Here is a 15,075-nt window from a genome sequence, read left to right on the forward strand (position 1 = left end):
TCCATAAAAGGGAAATGATCTGAAATTGTGAATGGTTTATTAAGAGTAGACAAGCATAACATACATTTGCAAATAGGTCTGGAAAGTGGAGGGGCACCCTGGTTTGATCTGACAAATGTTTTCTTAGAAGGCTCTAATGCTTTTCATGGCTATAGAATTATGAAGATTAAAATAGAGGGGTGTATTATGCCCGGCTATTGACTTGAACAAATACAGCATTATCGTAATTTGTATGTTCTTTTTCTCCCTTGGATATAGACAAGAGTTTACATAATCATCTAAGGGCCATTTGCCTTTGAGACGCCTGTCTGCAGGCTGTGTTTAAAATCCTTTCTCTAATATTGATAGTGTAGCAAGCTGCATAAAGAGTTGTTAATCTTTCCAAACGTGGCTTCTATTTAAAAGAACACTTCCCCAGAAGTGTCACGTGGACGTCGTTCACATATTCCTTTTGCACTCCATTCCTTTTTCCTTAGCATAAATGTATTGCTCAGTTTGCTATTGCTTGGGGCTTTTTTTTTTGGGCCTAAGATTATCTTTATTCCAGTAAGACGTCTTAATTAATTTTTTCAGGGTGCCAGAATTCACTGTTAACTTTCTGTGTCCCTACCCCATTTCCTGTTCTGTTTTGTAACGATTAACAGTGCAAGCCTGCACATGTCTACTCATAAGTAAGCACAGCTGAGTTTTATTTTGTATTTTTCAAATATTTATAAACCACTAAGACTGATAAATTATCAGACTGGTGCACATAAGACAAAATAAATAAGTATTAAAGAGACACCAGAAATAGCACAGTTAAAGTAACAGTTCAATACCAGAAGATGATGTGCAGATGACCCCCAAGCCCACAGATAAGCATATATTGAAATTTTCAGCAGGTAAATAAAGTCTTAAGCATGTATCTGAAGGAGTAAATGGCTGGAGGAGGCCTTATCTCAGATGGAAAGGGTTGTAGTTCAGTGGTAGAGCACCTCCTTTGTATGTGAGAATGTGGCACTTGAACTGGGAGAGGTCTGCTTTCTCTGCCTCCATCACTTGTACCTTAGTGGGGCCAGATCAAAATGTTCTACGGGGTGGATCTAGCTCATTAGCTGCCCATTGGACCATGCTGACTTGGGCTGCAAGTTACATGATCTTTAGGTTGCACATTTCACTCCTGGCAATCCTTAGTGGAGAGGGTTCTCCAGATTCTGAGTAGCTTAACAGTACACAGCCATCAGTCAGGAGCTTGAGCTGTTTGCAGAGTTTACTGTCTGTTCTTTCTATGCTGGCTGATCTTTGCTTTTTGCTGAAAAAAAGCAGGCAAAACAAATTGCACCTGCTTCTTTTAGATCACACGGACAATTCTACCCACCCACCCTTAATCTTATTCCATTTTCACCTTACCAGAAAGGAGCTTGTGAACTAACTGTGCCTCTGAGGCTGCTTTTCATACTTCTCATACAGAATTTGGGGGTCTTCCAGTGTAAACGTTCTAGAGCAGCCCTTCCCCAGCCTGGTGCTCTCCAGATGTGTTGGACTATAATTCCCATCAGTCCCAGCCTGGCTAGAATACCAGCACCTTAAGTTCAGGTCCTCCTTGGCAAATAGGTGACCACTTCAAATGCAAAGTTTTCAAATGAATTGTATCTGTAGAACCAATTACAAAAGCATTCCAGTGATCTATTGTTACAGCCATTTTGCTGTGCTTGAATTGGAGAATAAGGATGTTGCATCGGTTGAGAATGTTGGCAGGATCAAGACTTACAGCAAGAGACTCCAGTTTCATGTTTGTTATCCTTGAAACATATTAATGCACAGCGACATGGGAATCCTGGGAATAGGTGATTTTAGAAATGGAGCTATCCTGTCTTGCTCCATCTGGACCAAAGAGACAGAGAGTCCTGAAAGATCTCTTGGGGTGGGTGGGTGGAATTGGAACTATCACCCATTGCTGTGACCCTGCCAACAAGTTATATATGCCGTGGAATAACTTGGTACCTAATGTGCTTTGCTAGTGGAATGCTCTCACTTGGATTACTGTGACTAATTCATTTTTTTTTAAGGGACATGGAACTTTGGATTGAGAAATTTTCCAGTCTCCTTTGAGAGACAAGTGCTTTTCTGATGATGCACAAGATCAAAGGGCATGCATTACACTCTCTGCTTCCTCGTTTTTTTCCAGATTAGCTGCAAAGCAAAAGCTTGAATTGTAAACCAGCTTGAGCTTTTGGAAAGGCAAGGTAAAAAGAAAAATGTCTTAAATAAAAGATGCAGTTGTGTAAATGTACGAGTAAATGGAACTGCAACCTTTGGTAAAATACTTTTTTCTGCTTTAAAAGGTTCAGCGTTAACAGTACAAAAGGACTATTGTCATTTCAATAATCATTTTAAAAATCTTGCAGCTTTCTCTGTTCTGATCTTTGGAAGCACACACACTTGTCAAAAAGGAAAGGGTTTGACGGAATGCATTAGACTTTCTAATCTGAAAGAGCATCCCATATACAGTATTAAGAGTTGTTGGCCACATTGAAATTCCTGTGCAAACAGATTTTTCACCCTCCTCCCTCCCCAAACTCACTTGACCAGTGGGGGGGGGGAGGTCTGGTTAATTATTCCCTTTCTTAATTGCATGGCTGCAAGCATAAATCTCTACCCTTCTATATATTCTGGCTAAAAAAAGGTTTTGGTCTTTTCTTGTCAAGAGATCTTGTCTAGCTGGTTTGAGTTACTTGATTGTATGGTATAAATTACTTCATAACTAAGTCGTACAAGAATATCTTAGATGGAATTGGTGAGCGTGTGTGAAATAGGGTATGTACTTTTCCTTTTTGTTATAATTTGATTGATCAATATGCAGTTGTGATTAATGAACTGTGATTACTGAATTTCTTTTGGTGTCTTTATGTTAATGATACAAAGCCTCACCCCCCCCCGGTTCACTGTTACATATTTTTCGGTGGGTTATGGTGCATTAACATGCATATTTCCTTTACATCTATGCATGTCTGCCCACAAGTAGACATCTAATTCAGTGGGACTCGGTCCCAGGTAAGTGTCTATAGGATTGCAGCTTCCTCCCTCCTTCCTCCCCTTCCTTATAATAATGTCTATACAGTGCATGCACAAGCGTAGTCTCTGGTTTTGCAGATTGTAAAAACTGCCAGAATTTTTAGTACATTAGTTATTAGAAGATGATCCTGAGATGTTCCCAAGAGACCAGATTTAGCATCAGGCACAGAACTCAGCACTGGTGATGAGGGTGAATTTTGGGGTATTCGAAATGCAAACTCCTGCAGTTTGAGATGCTTCACCCCCAATACAAGGCAATCCCAGACCCTTCCAAATTTGGAACAGGGCTTGGTTTGCTGTGTACCAAAGTTTGACCATCACTTCTACTGATGCCAACAAAATCTGCCTCCTGATATCGCTGTCCTCTTTTCTTCCTCCCAAACTTACTTGATGGTGGGGCAGTTACATATTGGGGCCTCGGGAGCCCTGGGAAACAGCATTTCCCATGGCTCCTTGAGACTGGAATGCTGCTGCTGTAGGGATCCAGGCACCAGAGGGGAGTCCGAGAGGGGAGACCTTGCTATCCCTGCCGCGCTGCCAGGGAAGGGATGGCATCGGGCACAGGAGTTGATGGGAGTGAGGGAGGATGACCTGATCCTTGCTTTTGCAGCTTTTCCTTTTGCAAGTTCTTGAAGGCTCAGTCGTGTAAGTCTAAATCAAGGGAAGTTAAGGGGCATTTCCTTATCAGCACTCAGCAGCCTGAGCAGCTTAGTTTTATTTTATTTTACCCAAACGGCTTTAAATCCTTATTTGTTGCTGTATATGCTTGAAAGGACATGGGGCTGATGCTTTCTGTGATATCGCAAAGACATCAAGGAGGCTGGGTAGGATTGCCAGTGGTGAAGGTGGGGGTGGGGGTAGGGCTTCATTGTCCCACAAATATCCTTGCCCTACCTCACAATGGCCACAAACAAAATTAAGTATTAAATGCACATTTCTTGGAACTCGGCGACTTACGTAGCTTGCAGAATTTAGCTTACTGGGGCGGAAGAGGTGGGGGCAGTTTTGATTCCCGTCCTTCTCTGCAGAGTACGCAGAGCTCTCTGTATAATTTATTCTAGAACCTAATATTAGCTTTTCGTAAGACAACATACAAGAGGTGTCCTTGAGAGAAACAGAAAGAGAGAGGGAGAGAGAAAGGAGTTAGCACTCTTTTTAAAGTCGCTGCTGTAATTAAAGCCTGAAGCTTCTTGTTACTATGGAAACGCCAAGCGCCACAAATATGAAATGCAGGTTCCAAGGCCTCCGTTAAATGTGCCCTAATATTCTGCGTTCGTAAGGTTGAAGTTGTGCTTTCTGAATGTGCTTCCCCCTCCCTCTCTGCCACCAACAGGCAAGAGCCCCTTTTGCATTCGCAAGCGCACATAAATCTTGGGGGGGAGGGGCATTCACAAGTGCATGCTGAAGCGGAGCTGTTGGGGGGAGAAGGGATGGGTGGCAGGGAGACTGAGGCTGAGGCGAAGAACATAAAAAGAGCTCTGCTGGCTCAGGCCAGCGTCCTGTTCTCTCAGTGCCCAACCAGATGCCTGTGGGAAGCTCACAAGTAGAACAAGAAACTATGGAACTCACTCCCTCAGGAGGCAGTGGTCGCCGCCGGCCTAGATGGCTTTGAAAGAGGATTAGACAAATTCACGGGGGAATAGGAGGCAGTATTGCTTCTGAATACCAGTTGCTAGAAACCGCAGAGCACAGTGGTACCTCGGGTTAAGTACTTAATTCGTTCTGGAGGTCCGTTCTTAACCTGAAACTGTTCTTAACCTGAGGTACCACTTTAGCTAATGGGGCCTCCTGCTGCTGCCGCGCCGCCGGAGCCCAATTTCTGTTCTCATCCTGAAGCAAAGTTCTTAACCTGAAGCACTATTTCTGAGTTAGCGGAGTCTGTAAGCTGAAGCATATGTAACCTGAAGCGTATGTAACCTGAGGTACCACTGTATTGTTGCCCTCAGGTCCTGCACTGTGAGAACAGGAAGCTGGACCAGATGGGCCACCAGTTCCTATTCCACTTTTGCCACTGCTGATATGTTCACTTCTTCCCCCTGGGCCCAATCTGTGCCTCTCTGAGAGGAGGAAGATGAGATGTATAGAAGTTATCGCTCCTCTCCTTTCTTGCCAATGCAGCCTTGAGAGGGCAGGTGAACAGGCAACAACAGTAGGAAGGATGAGTAGCATCACATGGGACCCCTATTAGGGTCTAGGCCTCAACAGATGCTCAATGATGCCAGCCTTGTCCATCAACCAGAGGTCTAATGGCTGCTGGGTGGTGTGTTGAGTGCTATGTATGTAGAAGCTGAGGGGGGGGGAAATGGTATCCCTTTCCCAAGGTACCAAATATTGCCATTTCAGTGCTGGGCAAATGTGATGTCTTTGCACCCGAAACTTTTCAATCAAACTAGACCTCTTCCTGTGAGGGCACCACACTTTTGCTCAGCGTTCAGACTGCAATATTCCACAAGGTGAGGAGATGTGATTCATCTGGAGGCAAGGGGAAAAGGTCTGCCACAAATTATCCCAACTTCCCTTCTGTCTTTCGTAAACTTGGCACCTCTAATCTTAGCCTTTGCTTCTGCCCGTCTAGCAGCATTTTCAGCTTCCTGCTGTCAGCATCTTTTTTGTGGCAATGTAATATATTAGTCATTTATACCCAGTTAGAACTAGGAAAGCTTAGCATAATGCTGAGCCTGCCTCCGAAAGCAACATGGGGATGGCTGTGTGCGGATGTTTTCCAATGTTTTTGTGGACATTGGGGGCAAGCCCCTCCAGATGTTGTTGGATTCCAACTCCAACACCAAAGTGACCCCCCTGGGGTGCAAGCCTGGGCAGAGTGTAGGGAAGTCCTGGGATGCCCAGATGACAAGACCTGCTCCCCCTCGGCCCCGCTGACGTGGACCAAACGAAAGCAGAGCAATACGTTTGGCACCAGCTTGGCTGCAGGAGTTTCCAGAAGCTATAGGAGCCAACGCCTAGGGGCTGAGGTCCCTTCGCCCCTACAATAGAGGCTGCTGGCCCCCCAAGTTGATGGGCATTGCCATTCAATTGGTGTGTGTGTGTTCTGTGTCTTGTGATCCATTATGCAGGGTGGGGCTTCCCTGCCCCCCCATACAGTGGTACCTCGGGTTAAGTACTTAATTCATTCCAGGTGTCCGTTCTTAACCTGAAACTGTTCTTAACCTGAAGCACCACTTTAGCTAATGGGGCCTCCTGCTGCTGCCGTGCTGCTGGAGCACGATTTCTGTTCTCATCCTGAAGCAAAGTTCTTAACCCGATGTATTATTTCTGGGTTAGCGGAGTCTGTAACCTGAAGCGTATGTAACCTGAAGTGTATGTAACCCAAGGTACCACTGTATTTTATTCAAGTTGGCGCCCTCTGCCGGATGGAGGTGTACAAGGCACCTTCTTAGGGACTCCACTCTGGATTTGTGTAGGATTTACTCCTTAGCCTTTTCTTCTCCCAAAGATATCCCACAAGGCAGCGAAGATTAAGGATCAGAGTTTTCCTTCTTCTAGATGGGCTACCTTCCGAGACTGACAAGCTGCATTTGCCCCTCACTTCTCTCTGCAGCACGTGAAGAAACCACCTTCTTGACTGTTGGACCCGCTGTTGGTCTCAATCTGCCAGAGCCTCACATGCAGGGAAGTTCCTAACTCACTGAAGGTTTGAGACCCATTGGCTACCCTTACCGGGTTAGGTGGCCAGTTGAAGCCATTTCCCAGGGTGTGGCTGCTGTCACATGCTGACTGCTTCTAGGAGCCACACGTGAGAACTGAGTGCAGGGTGGAAACCAAAGGTGGACAAACTACCCCAGGAGGAACACAACATGTCCCCCTTCAGAGGTACTACCTCTTCACTAACACCCCATACACCCCAGCATCAGTGAAAAATGTTGTTATTCTTGTTTAGTCGTTTAGTCTTGTCCGACTCTTCGTGACCCCATGGACCAGAGCACGCCAGGCACTCCTGTCTTCCACTGCCTCCCGCAGTTTGGTCAAACTCATGTTGGTAGCTTCAAGAACACTGTCCAACCATCTCGTCCTCTGTCGTCCCCTTCTCCTTGTGCCCTCCCATCTTTCCCAACATCAGGGTCTTTTCCAGGGAGTCTTCTCTTCTCATGAGGTGGCCAAAGTATTGGAGGCTCAGCTAGTGGCTGGATAAAAGTGGGCCCTGATTATTACTGTCATATAATTAGCACACTTAAATAAAAATGGTGGGAGGGGTGGAATCGAAAGAATATTCCTTACAGTTTTGCATCGTTTGTCATTCCTGCCCCCCCCCTCGCCATCAGTGCATCTTCAATCATGGAACAGATCCCCGTTGAGGCAAGCCATGTTTGATGGAGGGTGAAGTCATCAGAAATTGACGCAGAGCTTTGTTTTTGCTTTACAGCGCCAGATGCTTGTCATGAAAAATATGACAAGATCAGATATGGAGCCGTTTATGTTGTCTCTAATTATCCTGCTACATCAGTGCCTAGTTAAGGCAGCTGGCTAAGCCCCCATGTAAGATGCTGTAATTCTGCTGAGCGCTGAGATGGGCCGAGCATCTGCTTCGGAGCTGCGGTGTAATTAGGCTTAAATCTGAACTCTGCTTATAGGGTTTTTGTGCTTTTTTGTTTGTTTGATGTTAGTCAGGTGACATATAGATCGCTGTCAGAACAGGTTCCTGTGGAGTGGATGCTAAGGCAAATGGAAAGCAAGGCAAAGGAAGTCTGAAGCCAGCGCAGTCAGTTGCTCTAAAGCGGAAATGATTCCCTATCCTGTTTAATTACTCCATTTGTTTCAATTATTTAAAATTCCATTCATAACTGATTTGGAACTAGTCACTCATTTCCGTCATTTTAACTTGTTTTTGTGCCTTCGGTGGCAGACAAAGCCACTTTACTGGCATGAAACTGTCTGACCGTATACATTTAAAGTTGTATCATGCCACTTCCAGCAGACACGGCTTCCCCCAAAGAATCCTGGGAACTGTAGTTGGTTCAGGAACCTCTATTCCCACCACAGAGGTACAATTCGCAGAGTGGTTCAACAATCGGTCCCTCTTCCCATGGAGTCCTTACCTCCTCAGCTATGACTCCCCAACATAATGGGCTGTAATAGAAGTGGGGGCACATAAGCACTTTTGGGGGCCAGTTTGGCAATCCGTGGGTTAGAGCAGGGTTTCTCAAACTCGGGTCTCCGGCTGGTTTTGGACCATCATCCCTATCTAGCAAGACCAGGTCAGAGATGATGGGAATTGTAGTCCAAAAACAGCTGTGACTGCCTGTGAGGTGATCCAAGGAGACATGGAGTGCAGAGAAGAAATCAAGCAGAGTAAATGCATGTGAGAACCAGGCATAGGCTGGTGTGAATCATTCATTGGTTTTCATCACGGGATTGTTCTGTTGGCGCAGCCGCACCAAGCTCGGCGCCCAATTAGCAAATCTTAACACGACAGAAGCCGCATCGCCAATTGTGCCCTCCGGGAGAGATGTTCCTTGTCATACTATTTCTTAAAAGGATAAACTACAAGATGTAATTTGTTAGAAGCCACCTTCTTAAGGCTGCGCAGTGATGCTCACTGACAAATCGCAGTTACAAGCGGCATCGTGATCGGGAGCACGTCGTGCAAAATTTAAAAGAAGAAGAAGCATCAGCCACGCTATTCGGTTGTCATTCTGAAATTCCAAGGGGCTCATTTCTGAGTGAATTATATGTTTTGAAAGGCAGATTTTATAGCTATTTCTCTCTTTCCCTTGGCACTTGCTATCATCTTGCTTGCAATTCTTTCACCAGTATTATTACTGTTATAATAATAAATCTACAGTGCCCAATGTACAGAGTTTGCGGTGGGTGCTAGATATTACATCATGGGATGCTTGTGTATGTAGGATAGCAAAAAGAGAAGGGGCCTTTTCAGTAGCAGCCCCTGGTTTATGGAATGCTCTCCCCAGAGAGGCTCTCCTGGCACCAAAAACAACATTTTTCTGGTGCCAGGGGGTTTCTCTTCTCTCAAGCATTTCACTGATAAATTTATACATCAGTTGATGGTATTTTGGGGCTTATCTGATTGTCTCTGTTGGGGAAGGCAAGGATTTGGTTTATGGTCTGATCGCTTTTTTGTTTGCACTGTTTTTAATAATGTTGTACCGTGTATCTCTTTGAGCGTAAAGTGGCTCATGAAAATCCAGGCTGATCATCAAGGTCTAGTTATCATGAGCAGCAGATTAGATTGTAAACTTATACACCACAACTCAGGTGTCACTTGATTGATTCTTCTTCCTTATAAACAGATTCTCTGTATGCTGAAAACTAGTTGTCATAAAGAAGGGTTCTAGCCTCTTTCTACCTGCAAGTTTTCTATATTCAGGGAATTGGGACGCTCCTCTATACAATAACATCATTTTAGCCCTCATCTGCAATAATAATAACAGTTATTATTATTTATACCCCGCCCATCTGGCTGGGTTTCTCCAGCCACTTTGGGCATCTCCCAATAGAATTAATGATAATAACAATCATTTTAAAAAAGCAATAAAACATCAGACATTAAAAGCTTCCCTAATCAGGGCTGCAATCATATTTATCTGTGTGCTGTTTTATGCACGCATTCATTCATTTTCATATAAGCACAGGGCAGTACACACAGCATGCTTTTCATCCCTTTTTTACCTTCACATCAACCCTGTGAGGTAGGCTAGTTCAAGAAGACAGTTACTAGCACAAGGTCACCCAGTATGTTTCATGAAATAGGCCCAAATGACTGATGGAAGGCACCCAATTACCTGAATCATATTTGGCAGGTGATAACTGAACTGTTGCACGCAGGGTATATGTGCAATGCACTATTTCCCCCCGAGGAACACCTGGTAATCATTTCAGCTGTACATAGCAGTGCCTCATCATGACTTGCAGGAGCCTTATACCCCAAATTCAGGAGGGATGAGCCTTGTCACTTGGGATAGCACTGTGATATGACCAGTCATCTCTCCAGAAACCTTGATGGGTAGCAATTTAGCGCTATGATTCATAACCTATAGCTGTCAGGATGTTGCCGAACTACAACTCCCCTAATTGTCCACGACTGTTGGCTGTGCTAACTGGGGCTGATGGAAGTTGGGAGTCCAATAACATCTGGAGCACCTCTGGTTTCCCATCCCTGGTGTAGGTGATGACAGACTCTCCTAGTTGGAATATAAATGCCATTTACTTCCTCTTCCCTGCTCAAGTTTACTTTGCGTCTTTGTTCCTTTACCATTCAATCAACATTTTTTTTTTGTTTTTAAATTGTGAAGATAAAAACCATCCTCTCTCCAACTACGGTTTACATGGCTCCATTATGTTGGTACCTGCCTCCATCATCAGTGAGGGATGTTTTTCTCTCCTTGCTGGGCTAACGATGAGAGCAGCACATCTATTACGTTTGAGAAATTGGGGCTCTGTGCTAAGAAATGTTCTCATCTTGCAGGCAGAATGTCTTACGCTTAGAGTGGGAGTAAATTTTGCATAAAATAAAATTACATGTTTTATTTTGGGTGCATGCCCAGATTTGCATGGCTCTTTCCTCCCATCCTCCATCCACTTGTCATGTGTACGAAAAGAAAGGAAAAATCAAATTGTAGAACAAGCACATTATTTTTGTCAGTCCATTGACAAGCTAAGAACTGACTTTCATAGCAAGTCTAAGAGGCATGGCAACATTCAGATTTTACCACCTGCCCACCACTCGCCTCAAGCAAGGTGCTCAGAAGGATCTCTAAGGCTCAACCAGGATATAGTCATTAGAATATCTAGCATGCATTCTTTAATCCTATGCAAAAAGTACAGTACATGAGCAGCTTTTGACTTCTGAGGGGTTGCAGAGACCCCTAAGTGGAACTAGCAAATCTGCTGTCTAAAATCTTTCAAAGCAAAACACAAAAATGTGCCAATAAAGTATCTGTTTTCTACTTGGGTATTGTTTGAAAAAAATGAATATGGCATACAAGTATTGGGAGCAGACAACGTTGGGCCCAATATTATTTACATGATTAAGATTGCAGGGTGTACGTGTGTTTCTAAATCCTTAGTACAGCCAAACTAAAGGAATTTCTGCATTTTTAAATCTTAAAGCATAATGGGCTTAAATTGGAACAGCCAGGTCAGAGAGGAAAATAAACAAACCAGTTAAGAAAGTTAAAAACATAGCTGGAAAAACATTTAGACGCTACCTCACCCCGGTCTTTTCCACCAATTGTTCAGGTATTTAGCAGATATCCTCAGTTACGGAAACATCCTGACAGTCTACCACATCAAATCAGTTTCCTCCAAATACTTTCAAAACATCTAATGCACATGTGATTTCCTGCCTTAACCAAATGGTGGCTGAAAAGGAAATGACATTTCAAGGCTCTGATGGTATAAGGCAGAATCATGATCACCATGTAATACACTGAATTTTATGGTCAGAGTTCCCTTTCTTTCCCTTGCTTGGAAACCCACACTGTTGGTACTCATAAGGAAAAGTTTCCATCAGCCGCATGAGGAATGAGAAAGAAAGGAACAAAGTGATTCTCACGGTAGCCACAAGAGGAATTCATTGCGCACCTTAGAGCTGTGCATGCCAGTTCAGATCTTGGCACTCTGAATCTGCCCCTATTTGTCATTCATCTCTGCTGCTGCCAGTCCTGTATCTTGATAGCATCTCCTTTTATTCCAAAGCAATTTAGTTTGCAGCCAATGGAAAATTTGGCTTGCCTGAGAGGGTAGTTCAGGCATAGGCAAACTCAGCCCTCCAGATGTTTTCGGACTACAACTCCCATCATCCCTAGCTAACAGGACCAGTGGTCAGGGATGATGGGAGTTGTAGTCCCAAAACATCTGGAGGGCCGAGTTTGCCTATGCCTGGGATAGTTCATGAAACCTGCCAAGGGAGAATGCGGGAGAGAGTCCATGCAAAGGATGGCAAACTCACAACTAAAGCTGCACTACCTGCCCCATGACTGTTTGCAGAAGGCAACAAAGCTTTTGAGAATGGTCCTTTGGCACAATTGTCTGGGAATCTTTGATAAGAACCTACGAATCTGCCTTACTCCATCTAGCTCAGCATCACTCGGCAGGGGCTTTCCAGGATCTCAGGCAAAGGTTCTCTCCCAGCTCTACCTGGAGATGCCAGGGATTGAATTTGGGACCTTCTGCTTCTACTGTGCAGCCAGGCACAAATGGTGCCAAATGGAATAATAAGCTAATGCAAAACAAAAATAGGCAGATTTGCTTGAGTTGCATCATTATTTGGGAATTCCTCTTTGTGGTGCAGAATCTGGATTGCTGAGACACTGTATGAATATTTTTAGCACAGAGTATGCACTGTGCTGATAACAGTGATCTTCCTTTCAAGGTAACTGAGAAGAAGGGTGGTGAAACAAGGTGTCATTACAGGACTTAAAGTGTCAAAGTCGCACAGGGCTGGAGCCAGAATGTATTGTAGCATATCTGGGCTAGTTTAGGCTGTGCATAGCACACCATTAGTTCCCCAGGTGGGGGAATGCACATTTCAGTCCACATCAACAGATAAATTGATTTTGGGATTGAGTATCATTGTGCTTATCCATATTTGCATTAATTGCACTCACAGATCTCCTTCGCTCGACTGGGGCAAATACATCCGTTGTCAACTAATGCCAGGAGCATTTGTCATTTCGACAGTATTCCTATTAAAAATGGATTTGCAGTTGTCTTCATGATGGGTTTGCTGTGCTGTTCAGCTACGACTGAAACGTATAATACAAGATACAATATTTGTATAATGCAATATTTTGCTGAAACGTATAATACAAGAATATGCCTCAGCTGCTTCAATCTGGAATGTTCAAGAGCCTTATAGATTGCATAGCTTTGCATATTTGCTGGGAAATAAACATTTTTAGGATGCACCATGTGTATTGACACCCCGCCCATCTGGAATTATACTACCTGATAGGAACAATCTCCAAACCACTTAACTTTCCATTGATTTCAATGGAACTGCTTTAGATAGAATGATTTTGCTGATGGCAGCCATACAAGGCAATCCTTTTATAACCAATTTTTTGCGTAAGTGTGATGATGCATGTTTTTGCGCAGAGCAGTGGGTGGTGTATATGATGCCTTGTTCTGGTTGTTGTTTTTTAAAATAATTTTTTGATTTTGTGCATAAATAAAAGGCTTACACACAATCATGAAAAAAGTAGAATCGATGCGACTAATTTGCTTATGACTAAGTCATCTGGAGGAAGGAATTGCTACTATGGAACAGTTTCCAAACGCAAAAGGTTACCTACAAGAAAACATGCCAATGAGAAGCCTCTACAGTGGTACCTCGGGTTACAAACACTTCAGGTTACAGACTCCGCTAACCCAGAAGTAGTACCCCAGGTTAAGAACTTTACCTCAGGATGAGAACAGAAATTGTGTGCCGGTGGCACGGCAGCAGCAGGAGGCCCCATTAGCTAAAGTGGTACCTCAGGTTAAGAATGGTTTCAGGGTAAGAACGAACCTTCAGAACGAATTAAGTTTGTAACCAGAGGTACCACTGTATTCTCAAAGCAGTATGATATCCAGGATTACCAGTAGAAACGGGGAGTCCCCAGCTGAACTCAGCCCCAAAATCACTAGGTTGCCTAAGGCAAACTATGGTTCTTTCCGTTTCCTGTCTCCCTTTCCCCCTCTGCAGTTTGGGGCTAATAATACTGCAGTCCCCCACAGCAACGACCTCTAACCACCCCAGACCCCCAGCCACCAACCTGTGTTGCTTTCCCTGTTGCTAGCCTTCCTCTTTAAGACCATGGCTAGTTAACACGTGCCAGGGAGGCGACCTCATTAACATGCAAACGCAAAGCTACTTGGCTGGGACTGACATTTTAATTATCTCCCACCAGTGTGACTTTCTCTCCATCTCATCGTATCGCGTGTTTTATTTCATTAGAAAAGCCAGGGTATTGGCTGTCAGCTATTAATTATGAAACCTATTTATAACAGTAGCCTGTCGACGTGACTTGCTCTTTGTTCCACAAATCAAGTGTGTGTGTATTATTAATGCGCTCGGAGCAGGCTTTTTGCTAACCACAGCTAGCGCATTGGAAGCCACGCAAACTTTGCTCTCCTCCTCAAATTCCCCTCTTAAGCAGTTTTGCCAGCATCAGCCGTAATCGTAGCTAAGACCAACCAGGGTTTCTCTTTAAGCAAGAATCTGAAAGTACAGTTTGAAGTCACATAGGAAGTTGCCTGGGACTGAGTAACCATTGGTTCCTCTAGCTCAGTGTTGGCTGGCAGCAATTTGTAAGTCCCTCTTCACAGGGAATTCTGGGAATGGTACCTCTGTGAGGGGAATGGGTGTTTGTGGACTAACAACTCTCAACACTCTTTGAACCAACTCTAGCTCCCAGAATGCTTTGGGGGAAGCCATGAGTCTTCATAGTGGTATCATAGTGCTTGTTCAAGGAGGCATTGCGGCAAGCAAAAGCACCCAAGGACTCAGAGGAGGGCCAGTGAAGGGTGTGGCTTGCGGAGTGGACATGGTCTGAGAGACTCCCAAAGGCCAGAAAGAGAGCCACATCTGACCCCCAGGCCTGAGGTTTCACATACAGTAGATACCAATGAACTGTCTAACCACAGTTACGGGGTAGGTGTGGATTTTGTTTCAAGGTAAGATAAAGTCTGCAGAGGGAGAGCTCTGGTTTCCTAGCCTGATCTCCTGATATGGCTCATTGTGGATACTGGAGAGCCTTCTTTACCACAGGTTTGAAACAAAAATCCTGGTTTGTATTAAGCTACCGCTTCCTGGAAAGCTAGCGCTTAGCCTGAGAATTGTAGCTTAGTGTTAGTTAACAAACCAGGAAAATAAACAGAAGATTGGGCTATATAAACACCATACATTTTAAGCTCCTGATTTCCCCTAGAGAAGGCTGGGAAGTGCGTGTGTATTATTAATGCGCTCTGAGGAATAAACCCCATTTCCCAGGATTCTTTGGGGGATGTCATATGACCAGTATTATGTCTGCATTGGTACATAGCACATTGCACAGATAGATG

The 15,075-nt window shown here is 44.2% G+C and overlaps 1 protein-coding gene across 5 annotated transcripts in view; it reads left to right on the forward strand.

The window, feature by feature from the left end:
* LNX2 (ligand of numb-protein X 2) overlaps nt 1–15,075 on the forward strand; it is a 74,490-nt gene that overhangs the window by 36,678 nt on the left and 22,737 nt on the right. The window contains exon 2 of one of the 5 annotated variants that reach the window (XM_083609128.1): nt 2,049–2,225. The exons of the other annotated variants lie outside the window; for them this stretch is intronic. The gene's annotated coding sequence lies outside the window, so the exon portion shown is untranslated. The remainder of the gene's footprint in view (nt 1–2,048; nt 2,226–15,075) is intronic. 5 annotated transcript variants of the gene reach the window in all.

The sequence above is a fragment of the Podarcis filfolensis genome (genome assembly GCF_964270895.1).
Source record: "Podarcis filfolensis genome assembly, chromosome: 4".
Taxonomy (NCBI): Eukaryota; Metazoa; Chordata; class Lepidosauria; order Squamata; family Lacertidae; genus Podarcis; species Podarcis filfolensis.